Below are 19,561 nucleotides of genomic sequence, written 5' to 3'. Positions count from 1 at the left end.
TGTTAATCAGTTCAATGTAACCATTTCACATTCTGTATCAAATCAGTACAGTGAACCCCATAAATGCATCAATGTAAATAGTTATGATGAAATAAAAAAATAAAGAAAAATAGGGTAAGAAAGAAGAGGTGACAGTCAACAGATATGAGGGAGGTGGAATTTCTGCAGGCAAGTGGCCTTGGGCAAGACAGTCTGGTTTGTGCCAGGGAGTCAATGCCACATATGAGTCAGAGCTTCCACCTGTAGGACTACAGCAGGTTGACTTCAGGCTTCCAGGGCAAACCAGGTACCTTGTGAATCTGACTACTGGTCCCATGAGCCTGCAGCAGCTGTGAAGGACCCACAGACCTACAGAGACTGATGGAAGACCTGAAGACCACACAAGGTGGATGGGGAGAGGGTATGTCCAGTGGCCATTTGCCATCCAGCCTTTGTCCCTGTCCTGGACCAAGAGTTCCCAATCATTTTCTCCATTGTCCGTGCCCCTGTGTTCCACCAGGCCTCTTTGTGTGGAATCTCGTGTTCCTGTCTCCCTGCTCTGGGGCTCTTTTGGGAGCTAGGAGCTGAGTCCCATTTTCTGGGGCAGCAGTGTGGTCAAATGGGTTATTCCACCTCTGGACAGCACTTTTTGTCCCTGGTTTGGCTGCTTCTCTGGTATTTGTTATCAAAGCAGTTGGGCCTGTAGGCTCCAGGGGATCCGAGGATCCAGCCTGCTTCTCAGGTAGCCCACCTCTGGGTTGAGCTGGCCCTTATGAGTAAGAGTGCTCGACTGTGGCACTTCCTCTTTTCCCAGTGCCTTAAGTGACATGGAGTCCTAGGCTCATCTGGTCCTCTCTGCACACACCCAGAGCTTTCAGGACAACCCTCTCTTGCTGGCTGTGTGCCTTAGGTGTTAAGTGTCCATTTCCTTGGGTCGTTGGCTTCTCTCCTCAGAGGAGGGGTTGGCAAGGCTTAGGCAGTCTTCTCTCATCATCGTCCTTGCCAGGCTGACCTCCCCACTCATGGCAGATCAATGTGGTGAATTCATGTTTTCCTGGGCCTTTGAGCCACAAGCCAAGACAGAGACCAGACATTCCCTATGGAATGGGAGGCTGCTCTGGTTGTGCCCTCAGGCTTCTTGCTTCTCCTTCCAGCCTGCAGGGGGTGTGTGGCAGGCCAGGGTGCAGGATGTGTCCCATGCATGCTCCCTTCTGCCCTTAGCATCTGTGATTTTGATGGTCCCCCCGGAACAGATGATCCTCCCTTGGGGTCAACCAGTAGGCCACGAAAGAAAGTGCCACAGCTTAAGGGCTCAACCTTCATCTTTCTCCTGCATCTTCCTGCCCACCAGCTCTGGCACTGTCAGCCCCACCACAAGTCTCTCACCTATCTTGCCCTCAGATGCCTGCACGGACTCCAACAGGATGCAAAGGTCGGATCCATCCACCACTTGTCCCTCCAAGGGGACCACACTAACACTCAGAATTTCTCTTGGGACTCAGGTGAGGACCACATGGCACCTGGGCCAGCACATAGCCATGGCGCCCCAGTGGCCCAGGGCAAGTCTGATCATGGACTTGCTCTTGGCGGTCCACACGATGCCACTAGATGGCGCCTGCGGGTCACTGCTCCAAGCCAAGGGCTGCAGGCCAGGTCAGCTCCCATTTGCCCTGTTTTCTTCACTTGCTTTTCACTGCACCAATGCTTCAACCCTGGCACTTTTCTTCACTTGCTCTTCACTGCACCAATGCTTCAACCCTGGCACTTTGACCTTTTCTTCCTTTGCCTTCCCTTGCCCTTGAACGCTCTTTTTGGGGACATACTCTCACTCTCTCCCCATGCCTACAGTGCTATAGTGTTCTAGCTCAAACTTTGGAGCTCAAGCCCTTCTCCTGCGTTATTCTCTCCAGGGGCTGGGACTGCAGGCACCTGACACAACACCTGCCTTCCTGCCTTCTTTCCTTTCTGCAATCCTTTTCCTTTTTTCCTTTTCTTTTCCATTTTTTTTTTTGTTATCTTTCTTCCTTTCTTTTCATCCTTTTTTATTGTTCTCTTTTTTCAGTGTTCCTTCTTTTTACTGTTTTCACCTCACATGTGACAGATTTTTAGGAAAGAGGTATATCTCACAGATACATGTTAACACACTCATCCCACTTAGGGGCTACAAATGGACAGGACCTTTCAATTGGTTTATTTTCTCTTTTTTATTTGATATGTATAATTTTGTACACATCTGTGCTGAGAATGAGCATTCTGCTTGCCTGTGGAGGACAGTTAGTTCTACACAGCCCACTCACTGCCTGGCGGGCCCTCAAATTTTCTCTCACAGACTCAGATGGGCCTGGAAACCTACAGTCCTCCACATGTTTGGGCTTTTCTTCCTCTGCATCCTGCCTGTGCCCACACACATCTCCAGTCGCAGGATCCCAGATGGATTCTCTTGTCATGGGAACACAGCATCCTGATGGATTCTTTTTAGCATGGTCCTGTCTTCCCTGCAGCCTTGGCACCTCCCAGCCATTGGCCCTGGCTATAGGTGCAGCAGATGGAAGCAGACCCAGGATACAGTCTAAGCCTAACCTGTAGTCGGTCTGCAAAGTGTGCCATCTATGCAGGGATATCTAGCAGGGAGCCACTTCCATCAAATCCCAAAGATAAAAATGGAGAACTTTTTCAGGCCTCTTCAACTCCACCCTAAGCAACTTTGCTCAATGTACCCAAAGTTTGCATCCCACAGGCATCAGTAAGTTACCATCTGTGGCTTCCCCCAACTGTCATGTTTACCCACTGAAAGGCACCTCAGTTGGTGCAGCAGTGGAAGAGGGAGATAGAGGGAAGTTTAAGTCAAAAGTGCAGGAGTGGGCCTGTCTCCACCAGCCATCCACTTGCCTATCCTAGGCCCCCAGAGGGGCAAGCATGGACCCCGGGAGCAGCCAAAGGTTTTGGTGACAGAAGCAGCAGCCAGAGGAAAACTGAAAATGAAACAAAGAATAAAACATTGAGACCAAAGCAAAATGGAGAAGGGACATCGGAATCTATGGAAGCATCTTCAACAGTCTGGCACAGCGCTCTCTTAACAGGCAGTGTCGAGGTACAGGAAGTATACACGGGGTGACTTAGGGTGTCATAGGTGACTGCTTCTTCATCTCATCATATGTCATGTCAACACAAAATGTAAATCTACATGTGTTTTCTGCCCTCTCAGTGAGCCTTTTCCTCAGCCCAGGAAGGCAGGCTGCCAGGCATATTTTCAGGCCCTGGGGCCGTTTACAGGCAGCACCAGAGAGACATGATTTGTGGAAGTCACAATCACCCAGCAATGGAATGTTTCTGAAAGGGATTGTTTTCATCAACAATGACACAGCTGCCCCTACAAGATTGATCCACCATGTATGTTGTGTTCCTCTCACTCTTGAAAACAACAACAACGACAACAACAACAAAAAAAAAACAGGGTGTGAAAAACCATGGGCAGCTCACTGCCACTTGCTCTCTCTGCCTCACCTGTGCAGAGTGGCTCCCGCAGTTGACCTGACATTGGCTTCATCATCATCGATCCTGGGCAGTACACAATACTATTCCAGCAAGGTGTCCTCAGAAGTGAGCATCCAGGGAGGCAAAGGCTCAGACTAGCCATATTAAAGGGAGGCCAGAGAGGTCTGAAACTGCACCATGGGGCTACATACTGGCCCTGGTCACTGGGGCTAGCAGAGAGCTCAGCCAGGGCAGGCCAAGTGTCTGGAGTGCACTTAAGATTCTCAGCATGCCTTACAAGCCAGATGCAGGGAACACACCACAAGGAGCCCATGATTCAGGGGTAGGTGATCCAGTTTGCATGAGGCAATGGTTCTCAAACAGGAGTACAAAAGCCCCTCTGCGGTGTTCATTAGATGCAAACCCCTAACCCTCCCCTCAAGATCCCTGTTCAGTGAATCTCAGCTGGGGCCACCCTCAGTAATTTCTGACCCCATTGCTTGCCATTCTGCCACTGTGTAACATCTGTGCACATGATGTCACTTGAGTTAGGCATGTTGTCTGGGCATGAGAATACAATTGGCCTTGTTCATCAATTTTCCAGCTACCATGATAGTTTGGTGATGTAGTGACACACATTTGGCACACTTTCAGTGATCAGAACGTGCTCATTTTGTTAATGTCATCAGTTGTCTCATGCTTGTGGGATTCCACAAAATTCGGTCTTCTATCTACCAGTAATCATCCTCTACCCTAGTTATTGCACTGATCCCATATGTAGAGTTTGGGAGAAAACTTGTGTCAATATTCTTCCAATTTCTTTCTTAGGAAGAATCCAGGCACTCTGCCTGTCCCCCTTGGTGACTTAGACATCATTGGCCCTTTGACCCCAGCCACTATCTGTGGCATACTTCTCCATAGGTCATCCTGGTCCCCTTCACAGGGAAGCCATGGAATAGCACTTGTGTTTGCAAACAAACCACCTCACCTTAGATGACTTAATAAAAAAGGAATTCTTAATGTCTACAGGAAGATTGTATTTCAGGAAAATTTCCACACCACATGAGAATGCTCTGGGCCCTGAATTTACGGGTGACACAGATAAGGGATGCTAACCTCTGTACTCCACTATAGCTGCCCTTGAACTCCAGGCTCTCCTGTGGGAAGGAAGGTCTGTGTACGTGGCTGTGCCAATGCACATGGCCCATAGAGACTGCGTCAGGTACGTGTACATAGACCATAACTCCTGACTCAGTCGTGTAAATACACATGAAATACAGAGCCCAGCATAATCATGCTCATGTACATGGACAGCAAGACATGGCACTCTAAGGTATATGTACAAGACTCACATCCTCGTGTATATAAACATGGCCAAAAGGCCAGGCACAGAAATGTGCATAGACCTGGCCACAAGGATTGACAAAGTCATAGAAATGTATCTATACATGTCTCCAACAAGCCTAGCACTAACATTTACACAGATATGGCCCACAAAGATTTGCACAGTCATGTACAAGGATGTGGTCGACATTGTCTAGACATCCAGGTACAACATGAACTGGATCAACAAAGGTCGGATCAGACATATTGATCAGCAGGGCCCACAGAGCCAGGCTCAAATTCATACATGTGCATGTGCCTCAGAGCAGCACATGTACCTGCACATGGTCAGCTGAGCTGGGAATATCATGTACATACACATAAGCCACAGAGCTTAGCTCATATACATACCTACACATGGCCATGGCCATGGCCCACAGAATGTGGAACAGTCTTGTTTGTGTTTTTGGCATAAAAGGTCTGCAATGTTCTATGTAAACATACATGGTACATAGGGCCTGTTATCATCATGTATAGATACATGGCATCAATGCCTTGGCACAGGCATATGTTACCTGCAGAGTCTGACACAATCATCTGCATATACAACACCTCAGATATTAGAGGAAATATGTACATGTAAATGACCACAGGATGTGCTACACTCCTATACATACATATCTTGTATAGCCTGGCACAGACATGTACATACACAGCCATTAACATGAACATGGGCAGCAGATTTTGGTGCAGTCAAGTACATGAACACTGCCCACAGAGACTGGCACAGTCATTTATGTGTACATGGTTCAGAGAGCTTGGCACAGAGGTGGCCCACAGAGACTGGCACAAACCCAGGTACATGTTCAGTGCACATATGGCCTAGCAGAGCCATGTGTATATACAAGGACAAAAAAACTACCCACAAAGCCTGGCACACTCATGTACATGTAGAGAGCACATAAAGCCTGATATAATCATGTATATGAGAATGGCCCACAGAGACTGGTATAAACTTATACACGTTCATAGGTCGCAAGGCTGGAAGGAGAAATGTGTATGTATATGGCCCACACATCTGACTCATGTACATTTACATGGTCCATAGCCCTAACACATTCATGTACATACATATGACCCAGATGTCATGGCTATGTACTCTATGGGTATGTGACCCTTAAAGCCTGACACAGGCACATACATGTACATGGCTCACAGAGCCTGGCAAGTTCACGTACATGTACATGCAACCAGTCCTAGCATAGGCATGTTTACATAAATAACAAGGAGTATTGCACTGTCATACACATGAACATGGTCCACAAGACATGTTCGAGACTTGTATGTGAACACAGTGTCCAAGAACTGGCACATCCAAGTGCATGTAGATGGGCCACAGAGCCTGGCACAGTCAAGTACATGTACAAGACCCACATGGCCTGACTTAGGCCTGCACATGTGCAAGGCACATCCAGTACATGTATATGATCTTGTAGATCAACAGAACAGACAGAGCCTGGCTCCCACTTTTACATGCACACGGGCCTCAAAGGAGGCACATGTCCATGCATGTGGCCCACTAGGCTGTCACTGTCACGTGTATATACACACGACTCACAAAACCTAGCATAAGAATATACATGTACATGGTACTGTACAAAGCCTGGCACTGCCATGTACATGTACCTGACCCACAGAACCTGGCAAACTCATGTTTGTGTTTATAACAATCAAGTGTTGGCACAGCCATGTACTTGTATATGGCCTACAATTCCTTGCACAGTCCATTATATGTACAGGGCACACAGACCCTGGTAAATCCATGTACATACACATAGCCCACAACCCTAAGCACATCTAAGTATATTTGCATAGCTCATATCCCCAGTCACAGTCACATACATGCATGTGGCCCTCAGAGCCTAGCACAGTCACATGCATGTGGCCCACAAGCGCAGACATACTCATGTGCATGCGAGTGGCCCTCAAAGCATAGCACAGTCCTGGACATTCATGCGGCCAAAATATCTGGTACAGTCATGTACATGCACTTGACCCACAAGGCCTGACATAGACATGAACAAGAAGATGGCTAAAAGGCCTAACACACTCAAGCTGATGCACTTAGGACACAGAGCCTGGCGCAGTCACGTACATGTGCATATCCCACAGAGCCTGACAGAGTCATATACATGTACATGGCACAGACAGCCTGGCACACTCATGCACATGTAAAGGCCCATAAGGCCAGGCACGGGCATGCCCATGCACATCGATAGGAGCATAAAACTGTCATGTGCATTGACATGGCACCCTAAGACTGGCTTAACCATGTACATGCACATGTCCCGGAGAACCTGCTAAGCACCTACCCATGCTTATTGCCCACAAGGCCTAAAACAGCCATGGATATATGAACAGAGTTGTGCATGTACATGACTAAGAGAACCTGTCATGGCCACGTACATGTTCATGGCTGAAAAGGCTGGGCACAATGAAGTACATAAACATGGCTCACAGAGCCTGTCATAGTTATGCTTATGAACCTGGCACACAGAAATTTGCACCATTTTAAACATGTACTTGGACCAGAGGCCTGGAATATACATGTATGTGCATATGTTTCACAGGGCCTGGCAGTCATTTACATATACATGGCCCACAGTACTGACATAAGGTTGTCCATGTACATGTTTCATATATCCTAGAAAATTCATGTACATGTACATAGCCCACAAATGTTCCTGGAGATGTACTGGTGTAGTCAGGTACATGGCTCAAAAACATAGCATAGCAATGTATATGAACCTTGCCACAAGACCTGGCACATTTATGTATGTATAAAAGGCTGAAGAGGTCTAGAAGACCTATATACATATATAGGATTCACTGAGCCTGACATAGCTATGCAAAGTATTACATGGCTCATAGAGCTTGGCTACTTCATGTACAGGTGCATGGTCAGCAAGGCCTGGTGCAGCTATGCATGTCTTTAGGGTCCACAATACCCACAGAGTCAGGTACATACCTGGCCCATATAGGCTGGCAGAGCTATATCCATGCACATGGCCAACTCAGGCTGACAGAGCCTTGGACATGTAGTTGGTCCATAAGTCCTGGCACAGCCTTTTGCACACACATGGCCAAGTACACGCATCAGGACATGGCAAGATCAATTTGCAGCCTAAGACTGGCCAAGACTCTGTTCTTAAGTTAGAGTGCAGGTGCTTTACTTGATATGATACGTTGCAGTTTGCTATGTGAGGCTTTAAAGTATGGAACCAGGTTTAGGCTCAATGTAATTTAATTTAATTTAGCAGAAGTATTTAAGTTTGAATTTGATTCCCAAATAACATGCTTGACTCTTTTCATCTCATTACTACCACTACTTGTATATTATACATTTTTACACCATTTTGAAGATTTTCACATTTAAACCTATTAATCTTTATCACATCTCTTCATTAGACAGTCAAGAGAGCGATAGGCTCCATACCCAAGTAGGAAGGAAAGAGCCTGAATTGGGGAGAAATTAGGGCAGCAAGAGGCCAGGCTTGTAGGGTTGCAGGTGGCAGGCCAATGGCAGGAAGGGAGCAGGCCTGCAGGGGGCGGTCATGCAAAGTGGCATGAGAGGGGAACGAGCTGGGCTGCAGGTGGCAGATCCTCAGCAGAATAGGAAGAGTGCTGTAGTGAATGTGCCAACAGAAGGAGGGAAGGAGGTGGTCCTCCTCAAACCTGCCTACTGGAGAAAGGAGTAGGTGGAGGGCCTGAAATCGGGAGGAATTAGGGCAGCAGAGAGCAGGAAGAGCGCTTTGGAGACCAGCCCTTGCTGGGGCTGGTGGAAAGCTGCAGCCAGAGACTGGACCTAGACCTTTAAGAGGGGTTCAGGTAGCAGTCCCCAGCCAGGGGAGCAAGAAAGGCAACAGAATTCAGAAAGAGAGCTGACTGGGGTGGCCTGGGGCAAGGCAGGAGTGCAACAAAGGGCATGCAGTGACTGGGGGAGCTGCAGAAGAGCGCCTGAGGTTGGGGAGTGTGGGGGGCTCCTAAAAGAAGCTAGGAGAGTGGAGGATGATGAGGCAGTAGGTGATTGTTGGGCCATGAGCTAAACGGGAGGTTGGCTACAGGGGGCATCCCAGAGTAGGAGAATAAATGCATGGGGCAGCATAAGGGAAAAACTAGTAGGGCTACATGGGGCAGGAGAGCTTCAGGGAGCCACCCACAGGTTGAAAGCTGCAGAGAGTACCTTGAGGAAGGATGAGAGTAGAACTGAGGACAGTTCTGCAGCAGGGTGAAAAGAATACTGCCAGAGGGATGTCTGCTGAAGAAAGAGTGAACAACTATAGGAAGACTGCCCTGGGTGGTACAGGAGGAGGCCTGCCAGAAGCCATCAGTGTCAGGGAGGGATGAAGAATTCAAGGACCTATGCATGGCAATGAGGGAGGAGTGAGCTGAAAGGTGTGCCCCAGAACAGAAAAAGTGAAGGTCTGTGTGCAGGTGGAAGGAGGACAGCAGGGGGCATCTGATGGTGGGACAGGTGGAGGGCTTCAGTGGGAAGCCTGGAGGGAGGCAGGAGGAGGGCTGCAGGAGGAAGGCTGCAGGAGGTGGCCCAAATTGGAGCCTGAAGACAGCAACAGGAAAGGAAGAAAGCCTCTGAGGTCAGGATCCATGGTGGGGAGAGAGTTTGGCAGCAGATGGCTGGAGGATAGCTTCATGGATTTGGTGGGGCAGAAAGATGGCTGCAGGGGGAAGAAAAAGAGATGCAGGTAGTCATCCATTCTGGGGAGTGAGGAGGGATAAAGGAGGAAATGCAGAGTGAGACACTGAAGGGCTACAGATAGCAATCTGATGTGGGGGAGGAATGTAGCGAGCAGCCTGAAGCCAGGAAGGAGTAGGGTTGCTGGGGTTGCCCTGAGCTGGGGAGAGAGGAGAGCATCAGGGAGTGGGGTCCATGCTGAAGACTCAGGAGGGATTCAGGGGACTACACAGAGCTATTTTGTGGAGAGATGCCGAGGATGGACCCACAGTAGAAAAATAAGTTTTTCTTGTCTGGTCTGCCTAGGGGAGAAAGGAGGGCTACAGTAGGCAATCCCTTGTGAGGGCTGGAGGAGGGCTGAAAGAGGAGGGACAGTGTCAGGTAGGAAGTAGGGCAGCAGGGAACTGGAGGACAGCTGCAGGGTGTGGGTCTGAGGGGAGTGGAGAGAGCTGCAGGGAGTATACCCAGAAGGGAGAAAGGAGTGCTACAAAGGGCCTGGGGCTGCCCTGAAGGAAGACAGCAGGGGGCAGCCTTTAGGAAGCTGGATGAGAGCAGCAGTGGATGGCTTGGAGTTGGGTGGGAGAAGAGCTAAGAGAGTGAGCCCAAGGCCTGGAGGAAGCATGGCAGCGGGGGGCAGAAGGAGAGCATCAGGGGGTCAGGCCCATAGTAAGTGCAGTAAGGCCTGTAGGGGAATGGCTAAGTCGGATAGGGAGGTAGTCTGCAGGTAGGAGGAAGAGAACTGCAGTGGGTGGTCCATGGGAAAGTGGTAAGAGAGTTTCAGGGAGCCTGACACTGACACAGTGAGAGAAGGGCTGTAAGGGGAAATCCAGGGCAGGTAGAGAGAAGGGGGAACTGCATGGGACAAGCATGGGGAAATGAAGAAGAACACTGCAGAGGTTGATTAACAGGAGCCAACTGGAGGCTGCAGGGAGAGGATGCAGGCAGGGAGGGAGGATTTTTGCAAGACGCAGCCAGTGGGGTAGAGGGAGCCTAGGGTGGAAAATGAGAAGTGCTGCAAGTGGTCATGAAGGGTAGGGTTGCAGAAGGACTTCAGTGTGTTCTAGGTGACAGTGAGGAAGGAGGGCTCTAGGGGATGAGCTAGCCTGAAAAGGGAGAAGGGAGGTACTGTGTGTTTTGAGAGCAGAGTAGAGAAAGGTTTAAGAGGCTAATAGTGGCAGGGAGGATGGAGGGAGGACTGAAGGTGCCTGCCAGAGAAGAGACTTGAGTACATCTGCAGGAGGAACCTTAAGGAGGCATGGGAAGAGACCTTTGTGGGGCAGAGGAAAGCTGCAAGGTTTCAGCTCTTGTGATGGTTTGAAGAGGAGCTTCAGTGGATCGCCCAGGGGTAAGATGAGAACTGCATGAATCGGCCCAAGGTGAGATGGAAGGAAGTCTATAGGAGGCAGCCAGTACAGCCTAGGAAGATGCCTGCAGGAGAGGGGCCAGAGGCTGGGCAGGAGTAGGGCTGGGGAGGCAGTCTGAGGTGGGTCTTGGGGAAAGCTGCAGGAAACATGCCCATGGCAGAAAGGAGAGAAGCATGTAGCAGGTTCACAGCCCAGGAGAAAGAGGGCTCCAGGAGGCAGCCAAAGTGGGGCAGAAGGGCTGCTGCCAGCCCCTAGAGGTGAAGAGGGAAGATGAATAATTACAAATTGTGTTTCTCACTGGCTGTTTATTCATTTCAATCCATTTATTTAAAACAAAAAAGCATGGCTCCAAAGAGAGCAAGAAATGTACAGAACATGTCTCAACCCCTGTGATCATGCCTTTGAACACACATTATCATAATCCTCCTCATCTGATGTCATGGGCTATCTTCTTAGATTCACTTTCAGTATCCATATCATAGGTCTCCATGTTTGATGACTGCATCATGGCTTTGTTTTCTGGAGGTGTTGAAAGGAAAACAAAACATACCCGTAAAATTCATAATAGGTATTGTTTTGATAACACATTCTGGCACAAGAAAAAGAAAGAATAAGTGAAAAATACAGGCATACATTGTAGTAACTATGGTAGTGGACAGGGAAGTCCTTAAAGAAACAGAATCTTCAGAAAGAAGTAATCTGTCTCGCTCTACTTGCAGAGAAAGACACAATCCATTATACAGTAAAAACTTCTTCCTTGTATTTGCTTCCTCTCTGTGGTTATTCCATCATACAAGCCCTACTTGTGATTTTCTGCTTTTCTTTTTTTTTGAATTTTTGGCGGAGGTTGGGTTGGAACCCACCATCTCTGGTAAATGAGGTGGCACCCTACTCCTTTGAGAGACAGGGGCCACTTTTTTTTTTTTTTATGAACCACCCTAAGATCCAGAATAATAGCGTGTCATAAGCTGGAACTGACACTTTGCTATTTCTGGTCATTCTTTAGTGAAAAGAACATCAAGATTTGAGATTAGACAGCCACCCTGACAGGTACATCATAGAGAAAAGTCAACTTAGCATTATACTGCAGTGTAAAGCGATATGAGAGAGAGAGACAGAGTAACAAGAGAACCCACCTGAAGAAAAAAGAAGTATGAAAAATCAACAGCTCACAATGAAGCTAATGCAAAAGACAGCCACTATAAATAAATAGTTGAAGTTACACAAATGGCATTCAGACTATGGATGGGAAATGAAATGAATGGAATTGAAGAGAAAATTGAAAACCTGCTTAACAAAGTACAAAAATAATAGGAAAAGAAAGAAAAACAAAAAAGAAAACTGAAAAAATTAGCAAAGTTGAAGACATGTCACAGAGGATCCAGACAAAATTAGGAAGGTTATGACAGAGCGGGAAGTACAGGAAGAGACATTAAGGAATATGGAAAACACAGTGGGGAGCATTTCAAAAATAGAACAAACAGTGGAGAAGAAAAAAACCTCAGAGCTTAAAGATAAGGCTCTTTAGCTAACACAGTTATTTAACAATGCTCTAAAGAAAAAAACAAATGCAAGCAATCTCTTAGAGAGATATAACTATGCAAAGCATCCAGACATATGAATATTAGGTGTCCCTGAAGGTAAAGAAGAGAGTCCTAAGAGCACGGAGGGTCTATCTAAAGATATTACAGCTGGAAATTACCCAACCATTACCACAGAAATAGCCATACACTTAGTAGATGACTATTGAACTCCAGTATGAATAATTCAAATAGGACATCTCCTAGACTAACTGAAGTTTACCTGGCAAAAGTCAGCATGAAATAAAAAGTTTCAAAAGATGACAGACATAAGCATCGTCTTACCTACAAGAGTAAATTATCAGATTAACAGCTAAATATTTAGTGGAAAACTTCAAGGCAGAAAAGACCAGGCTCCTCTCTTGAATCTGCTCAAACACCACAACCACCAGACTAAGACTTTCTATCCTACAAGACTAAGTTTCATATTCAGTGGAGAAATCAAATCTATTCCTGCCATGCTACCTTTAAGGACATGTTACCCCTGCCTGCCCTGCAGAAAAGACTAAGTCCTGTCTTAAGTACAGGAAAATACAAGAAACCCACGACAATGTCAAACTCCCTAGAAATCCTAGCAACTACAATTCCCCGAGTGACATTTCAGAGTCTCATACATTATGACAAACAGAAATGCGCCCTACTTACCTATTCTCTAATTAAGTCTGAATGGCTTGCACTCCCCACCAAAGAAACACAGGCTGGAAGACAGGATTAAAAAAAAAAAAAAGAAAGAAAGAAAGAAAAAGAAAAGAAAAGAAAGAGAAAACATGAATATGCACTCTTCAAGAAACTGAACTAACCCCAAGGACACAACAGGATGCAGAGTCAGGATTGGAAAGCAAACATTTCTCCACATGGAAAATAAAAGAATGTGAGAATACCACTTGTCATCACAGATACTATTGACTTGAAGTAACAAATATGAATAAATGAAGGGTCATCACATGCTGAGGAATGGAACAGTTTATCAAGAAGACATGTCAGTGCTAAATAATAATACACTCTACTAAGGCACTGCCTGATTTAAAAGGCCAAATCTGCTGGATCTAAAGAAAATGACAAAAAGCAAGACACAATTGCTCGAGATTTCAACACCCCACTGACAAAACTGAAGAGATCCAAGCAGAAATTAAACAGGGAAACATTGAACTGAAACCCGTCCCTAGAACAAATGGGTTTAATAGACAATTACATAACACTTCACCTGAATACCACTGAAGACACATCCTTAGCAACTCATGCATGATTCTCCAAGATTGATCATATCCTAGGTTGTAAACTGGCCTCATTGAATTACACAAATGATAAAGTGGAACTTACAGACCTTAGTGAAATTAATGAAGAATGAAGGTGGAACAAAATCATTCATTTCCTCGCATAGTCATGAATACTAACCAATAGCTGGCCCAAGAAAAAGATAAAGATTAAAACACATGTATTCCACAAAAACAGTGATAATGAGGCCACAAGCCACAAAACATTTGGGATACAGCAAAAGTGGTCAGGAAAGGGAAATTCATTGCCATAAACAGCTATATCCAGAAATCAGAAAGAACACAAATCAACAACACAATGGCTTCTATCCCAAGTAAATGCAAAAGGAAGAGCATTCTATTACTAAACAGCAGAATAAGGAACCAAAAGGAGATCATAGAACTAAATGAAATCAAGGCAAAAAAAAAAAATCAAAAATTAACAAAGCTAAAAGACGTTACTCTGGAAAGAAACAAAATTGATTACCCTTGTCCCTGATTAATCTTAAATAAAGAAGTATGATGTCTAATAAAGTCAACCAGAAATTAAAAAGGGGAAATAACAGATATCATGAATATATAGCACTTGTTGACTAAATCCTACAAAAATCTCTATGCCCAGAAATGTGAGAATTCTAGAGGAAATGGACAAATTTCTGGAAGCACAGTAGTTCTCTAGACCCAATCAGGAAGAAATAGATCTCCTAAATAGACCAATGGATCAATTACTGAAATGTAAACAAAAGTAAAGAAAGGTGGCAACAACAAAGGCTTTAACCATATAGCTTCATATCAGAAATCTACTAAACCTTCAAAGAAGTGGTACCAATATTGCACAATCTATTCCACAAAATTGAGAGAGAAAGAACCCACCCCCCCCCCAATGTCCTTTTTGAAGCTAATATCACACTGTTACCAAATCCAGGAAAGGTCAGAGAAATAACTCATAACTCCCAACATTTTTAATGGTTATAGATGCAAAAGTACTCTGTAAAACTCAACACACAAAATCCTGCTGTACCACAAAAAATAAATAAATAAAATAAAAAGTTGATGACAAGTGGATTTCTTCCCAGAGGTGTGTAACTTACCACTTTTATAGTACATTAAAAAGAAGTAATAACAAAGACTATAGGATCCAGTCCATGGATACAGAAAAAGCATCAGCCAAATGTTAGCACCTTCTTAAATAATAAACTCAATGAAATTATCATAAATGTGACATTCCTTAAATTGATAGAGGTGTTCTATGACAAATCCACACCCAACAAGATTTTGAGTTGAGAAAAACTGAAAATTTTTCAGTTTTTCTGATCAAAATCTGATGAGTATGTCCTTTATTACCTCTACAATTCTACATGGTTCTGGAAGTCCAACACAGAATAATCAGATAAAAAAAATCAAATATAAGATGCACCGCAGGTGTAATCCCACCAATCATCCGCCCTCTGCCCAACCTCCACCTCCCTCCACTCCCTCTCCCTCTTTCCCATATTCTTAGGTTATAACTGGGTTATAGCTTTCATATGAAAGCCATAAATTAGTTTTATAGTAGAGCTGAGTACATTGGATACTTTTTCTTCCATTCTTGAGATACTTTACTAAGAAGAATATGTTCCAGCTCCATCCATGTAAACACGAAGGAGGTAAAGTCTCCATCTTTCTTTAAGGCTGCATAATACTCCATGGTGTACATATACCACAACTTAGTAAATGTACAATATAAATCTCTTAACACAATAACTTAAGAAAATGCCAGGAAGGCTATGTTAACCAGTGTGATGAAAATGTGTTAAATGGTCTGTATAACCAGTGTATGGTGCCCCATGATGGCATTAATGTGCAAGCTATGATTTAATAAATAAAAAAAGGAAAAAAAATCTGAACATTCCGTATTGTGATTTTAGGATTTGTTTATTGATGTGATAAATCAAATTCCTGTTCTTAAAAAAAAAGCAAATGTATCTATAATTGGGTATGGACGTGGAGAAATTCTCACTCTTTGCCAAAAGCTGATGATATGATCTGTACCTAGAAAATTACAAAGATCCAGCCAAGTGTCTAATGGGATTTCAAGATAGATACAATATCCCAGGATATAAAAAACAATGTACTCAAATGTGTGCCATCATATATGCTAACAGTACTCAAACTGAGAATAAAATCAAGGACACAATTTGCTTCGCAATAGCATCAAAAATAAATAAATAAAGGACCTTAAAATATATTTCACAAAGGATAGGAAGAATCTCTCCACATAGAACTATTAAACACTGAGAAAAAAATTGCAGATGATGTGAACAGAGGAAAGAACTGATGCTGTTCAAATGCAGATACTACCTGAAGTAATCTAAAGAGTCAATGAAATCCCTATTATAATATGAACATCGTATTTTCTAGATCTTGAAAAAAATAGTTTTATGTTTCTTTTGGAATTAGGAAAACAAACAAACAAGCAAAAAAAAAAAAAATATATGAAATGGCCAATGCAATTCTCCCGAAGAAGAACAAATCTGGAGACTCCACTTTACCAGACATTAGATTATACAACAAGTCTATAATGATGAAACAGCAAGATACTGTTGTAACATTAAAGTCATAGATCTATGGAATAGAACAGAGAGTCTAGACATGAAACCAGCCTTATATTTCCATAGTATCTTTGATGAAACACACAAAACCATAGATTGTGGAAGTGAATTCCTATTAAATAAATGGTGCTGGGAATGCTGGTTAGTCACATGTAAAAAAGCTGAAACAGAAGCTGCGCCTCTTACCGTTCACAATAGATAAAAGATTTAAACATAAGACACACAACTATAAAGACACCAGATTAAAGTGTGGGAAAAGCTTTAATCTTTTCAGTTTAGAAAATGCTTTGTAAAGAATACAATTCTGGAAATCACAGCAAAAACAAAATTAAACAAATGAGATTGGATCAAGTGAAAAAGTTTCTGCAGACCTAAATGATATAACATAGCAAAGAGACAACCTATAGTATGGGAAAAGACATGTGCACGGTACACATTCAACAAAGAAACAATAACCAGAACTTATAAGAACCCAAGCAAATCAATAAGAAAAGATTGAACAACTTCTTTAGAAACTGTGCAAGGGACATGAACACAACCTTTATGGGAATAGTCTACTGGACTATAAGCACCTGAAAAATGCTCATTGTTCCTAATTATCAAGGAAATGCAAATAAATACAATATGGAGACATCACTATGCCCACTAAGAATGGATGATGTCATAAATTTCCAAGACATCAAATGGTGCACAGATGTCGAGAGAAAGGAACACTCAGGGACTGCTGGTGAGAGTGAAAACTACTTACAACATCTTGGGAAAGTAGTATGGAGATTCCTCCAAGCACAAAAAGTAGTCCTACCATTAGATTCTGTCATTCCACTTTGGTATTTACACAAAAGAAACAAAAAGACATTTTATCATAAAGATATTTACAATTCAATGTTTATAGCAGCACAATCTGCAATTACAAAGATGTGGAAACAATGGAAATGACCTCCAACACGTGAATGTATTAATAGATTATGGTCTGTGTAAACCACAGAATACAACTCTGCTTCAAAAATTATAGGGTTTAGGGCGGCACCTGTAGCTCAAAGGAGTAGGGCTCCAGCCAAATATGCCAGAGGTGGCGAGTTCAAGCCCAGCCCCTCCCAAAAACAGCAAAAAAAAAAAAAAAAAATATATATATATATATATATATATGGGGTTTGTGTGCAGTGTCTGTGGCTCAAAGGGGTAGGGCGCTGGCCCCATATGCCAGAGGTGGTGGGTTCAAACCCAGCCTTGGCCAATAACTGTGGGGAAAAAAATGGGGTTTCGTATCTTTTGTAAAAAGCTAGATAAAATTGGAGTCCATTCTCATAAGTATCACAACAATGCAAAAACTAAAACCACATTTAATAAGCGCTAAATTTGGACTAGTAAATAAGCACCTAAATGCACACATTAGAGGAAAAAGTCATTGAAACTCAAGTCAGTGAGACGGGGATAGGGTATATGTAAATTTCCACGCAACAGGTACACTGCATGGGTATATTGCATACTTCTTAGGTATACACACTTACAATTCAAATTTTAACCCTGTAAAAATCAACTACAGAACCTAATCATATCTATCCGCATATTAATCTAATCATATCTATCCCCATATTAACAAAGGAACCTAGTAAGGAAAAAAAGTCACTTTCAGGTGTGTCTTGGTGTCACTGTTTCAGTGAACAGAGAAAGCCAAGAACACAAAACAATTATAGCTTGGACCTAGTACATCCTCCATGTTGTGTTAAGCGAGACAGAGCCAAATCCTGGTTCTAAAACATGTGATAACAGCACCATCACAACTCCATGGCTTCCTTAACTTACCTTCTCTTCTGATTCGCATGGTGCCTGTTCAGAGCCAGGGCCTCTTTCAGATCTAAACTCAATGGCCAGGGATTGGCAGTGATACAGCACACTGGTAATTCTGCTTTGCCTTCAAGAGATCTGCCTCCTTTCTTAGCCAGAAAGGTCTTTATGTTTATACGACTTCATGGAATGGAAGTAAAAGGATGCCATCTGGAACCATGAAGATGCATTCCTCCCACTATTTGAACACCTCTGAGAACAATAAGATGAATGTTTTTCCAATGAAGGCATTTGGAGATGTAGTAGTGCAGCCAAGATGAAGCGCCAGGGTGGGCTGGGCAGAACAGAGGATGGATGAGGATGAAGAAAATAAAGATTGAGACACAGAAGTTTTTGGTTGTTTTCCTACTGAGAAGAGATCCATAGCTCCATCTTCAGAGAAGAGTTCCATAGCTCCATCTTGAGCAGTAACAAATACTCAAGAGAGCACAGGCTCTGCAGTCAGAAAAACAGCCCTAGAGTTTCCTTTCTGCCATACACTCCTAAAGTGTACTTGCACAAGTTACTTTAACTCTTAAAGTCTTAGTCTTCACATAGTCAAATGGAAATATTAATAACTGCTGTCTTCTCAAATCAAAACTACTTGTGCGAATAAAAATGCTTCTAACCTCCAAAACATGTGAAAAAGTGTGAGCTACTTAACTCTACTACTGCACAGGAGTGAAGCCCAGTTAATGTCATACCATCCTCCATTATACCATCCTCAAATTCTTATGATTGAGGCTATATACTAAGGAATTCAACATGGGACATATGACATTATTCATAATGTGAGTAGTTGTATCCAGCAAGGGCTTTAGGGTTGACCTCACGTAAGTGAAGACCACTTACACATAGAGGAGTAGAATGTCAGTGAAGTGGGAAGTGTGAGTGAAGAAAACACAGCATTAGCCCATAGTAGAGAATATTTGCAAGATGGAGCAAGTGGATGATGGGTCTCTAAAGGAGAATGAGAAGAAAACAGCCTGGTGACATGAGGTCCACATTGATGAACTCTGCCATCTTTAAGGCTGGGGTATCTTCACAAGCCAGTTTCCAGATACTGGGATTTCACACAAGGTATTCCACTTCAATGAGGCCACAGATGGGCAATGGGAAGGTGACAGTGGTGAGAAAGATGCCCTGAATGAAACTAAATATGACCTCCCTTGTCTAATATGGTGCTCATTCTGTGGTTCTTGATAATGATGTAGTGTAGAGAGTATCATGTGGGAACAAAGCAGTTGTAGCCCATCTATGGGTATAGAAAACACTCAATACAATCCAGGAAATGGTGGAAAAAGAGCTTTGACACTCAGCCTGGATAAAAAACAGTGTGTCACCTTCCAATCCTATAGAAAGGAAAAACATGTCAAAATGAAATGAGCAGCACAAGAAGAAGGATGTGGTGTAGGGTGAA

The sequence above is a fragment of the Nycticebus coucang genome, chromosome 21 (genome assembly GCF_027406575.1).
Source record: "Nycticebus coucang isolate mNycCou1 chromosome 21, mNycCou1.pri, whole genome shotgun sequence".
NCBI lineage: Eukaryota > Metazoa > Chordata > Mammalia > Primates > Lorisidae > Nycticebus > Nycticebus coucang.
Note: the sequence above shows the minus strand (reverse complement) of the source record.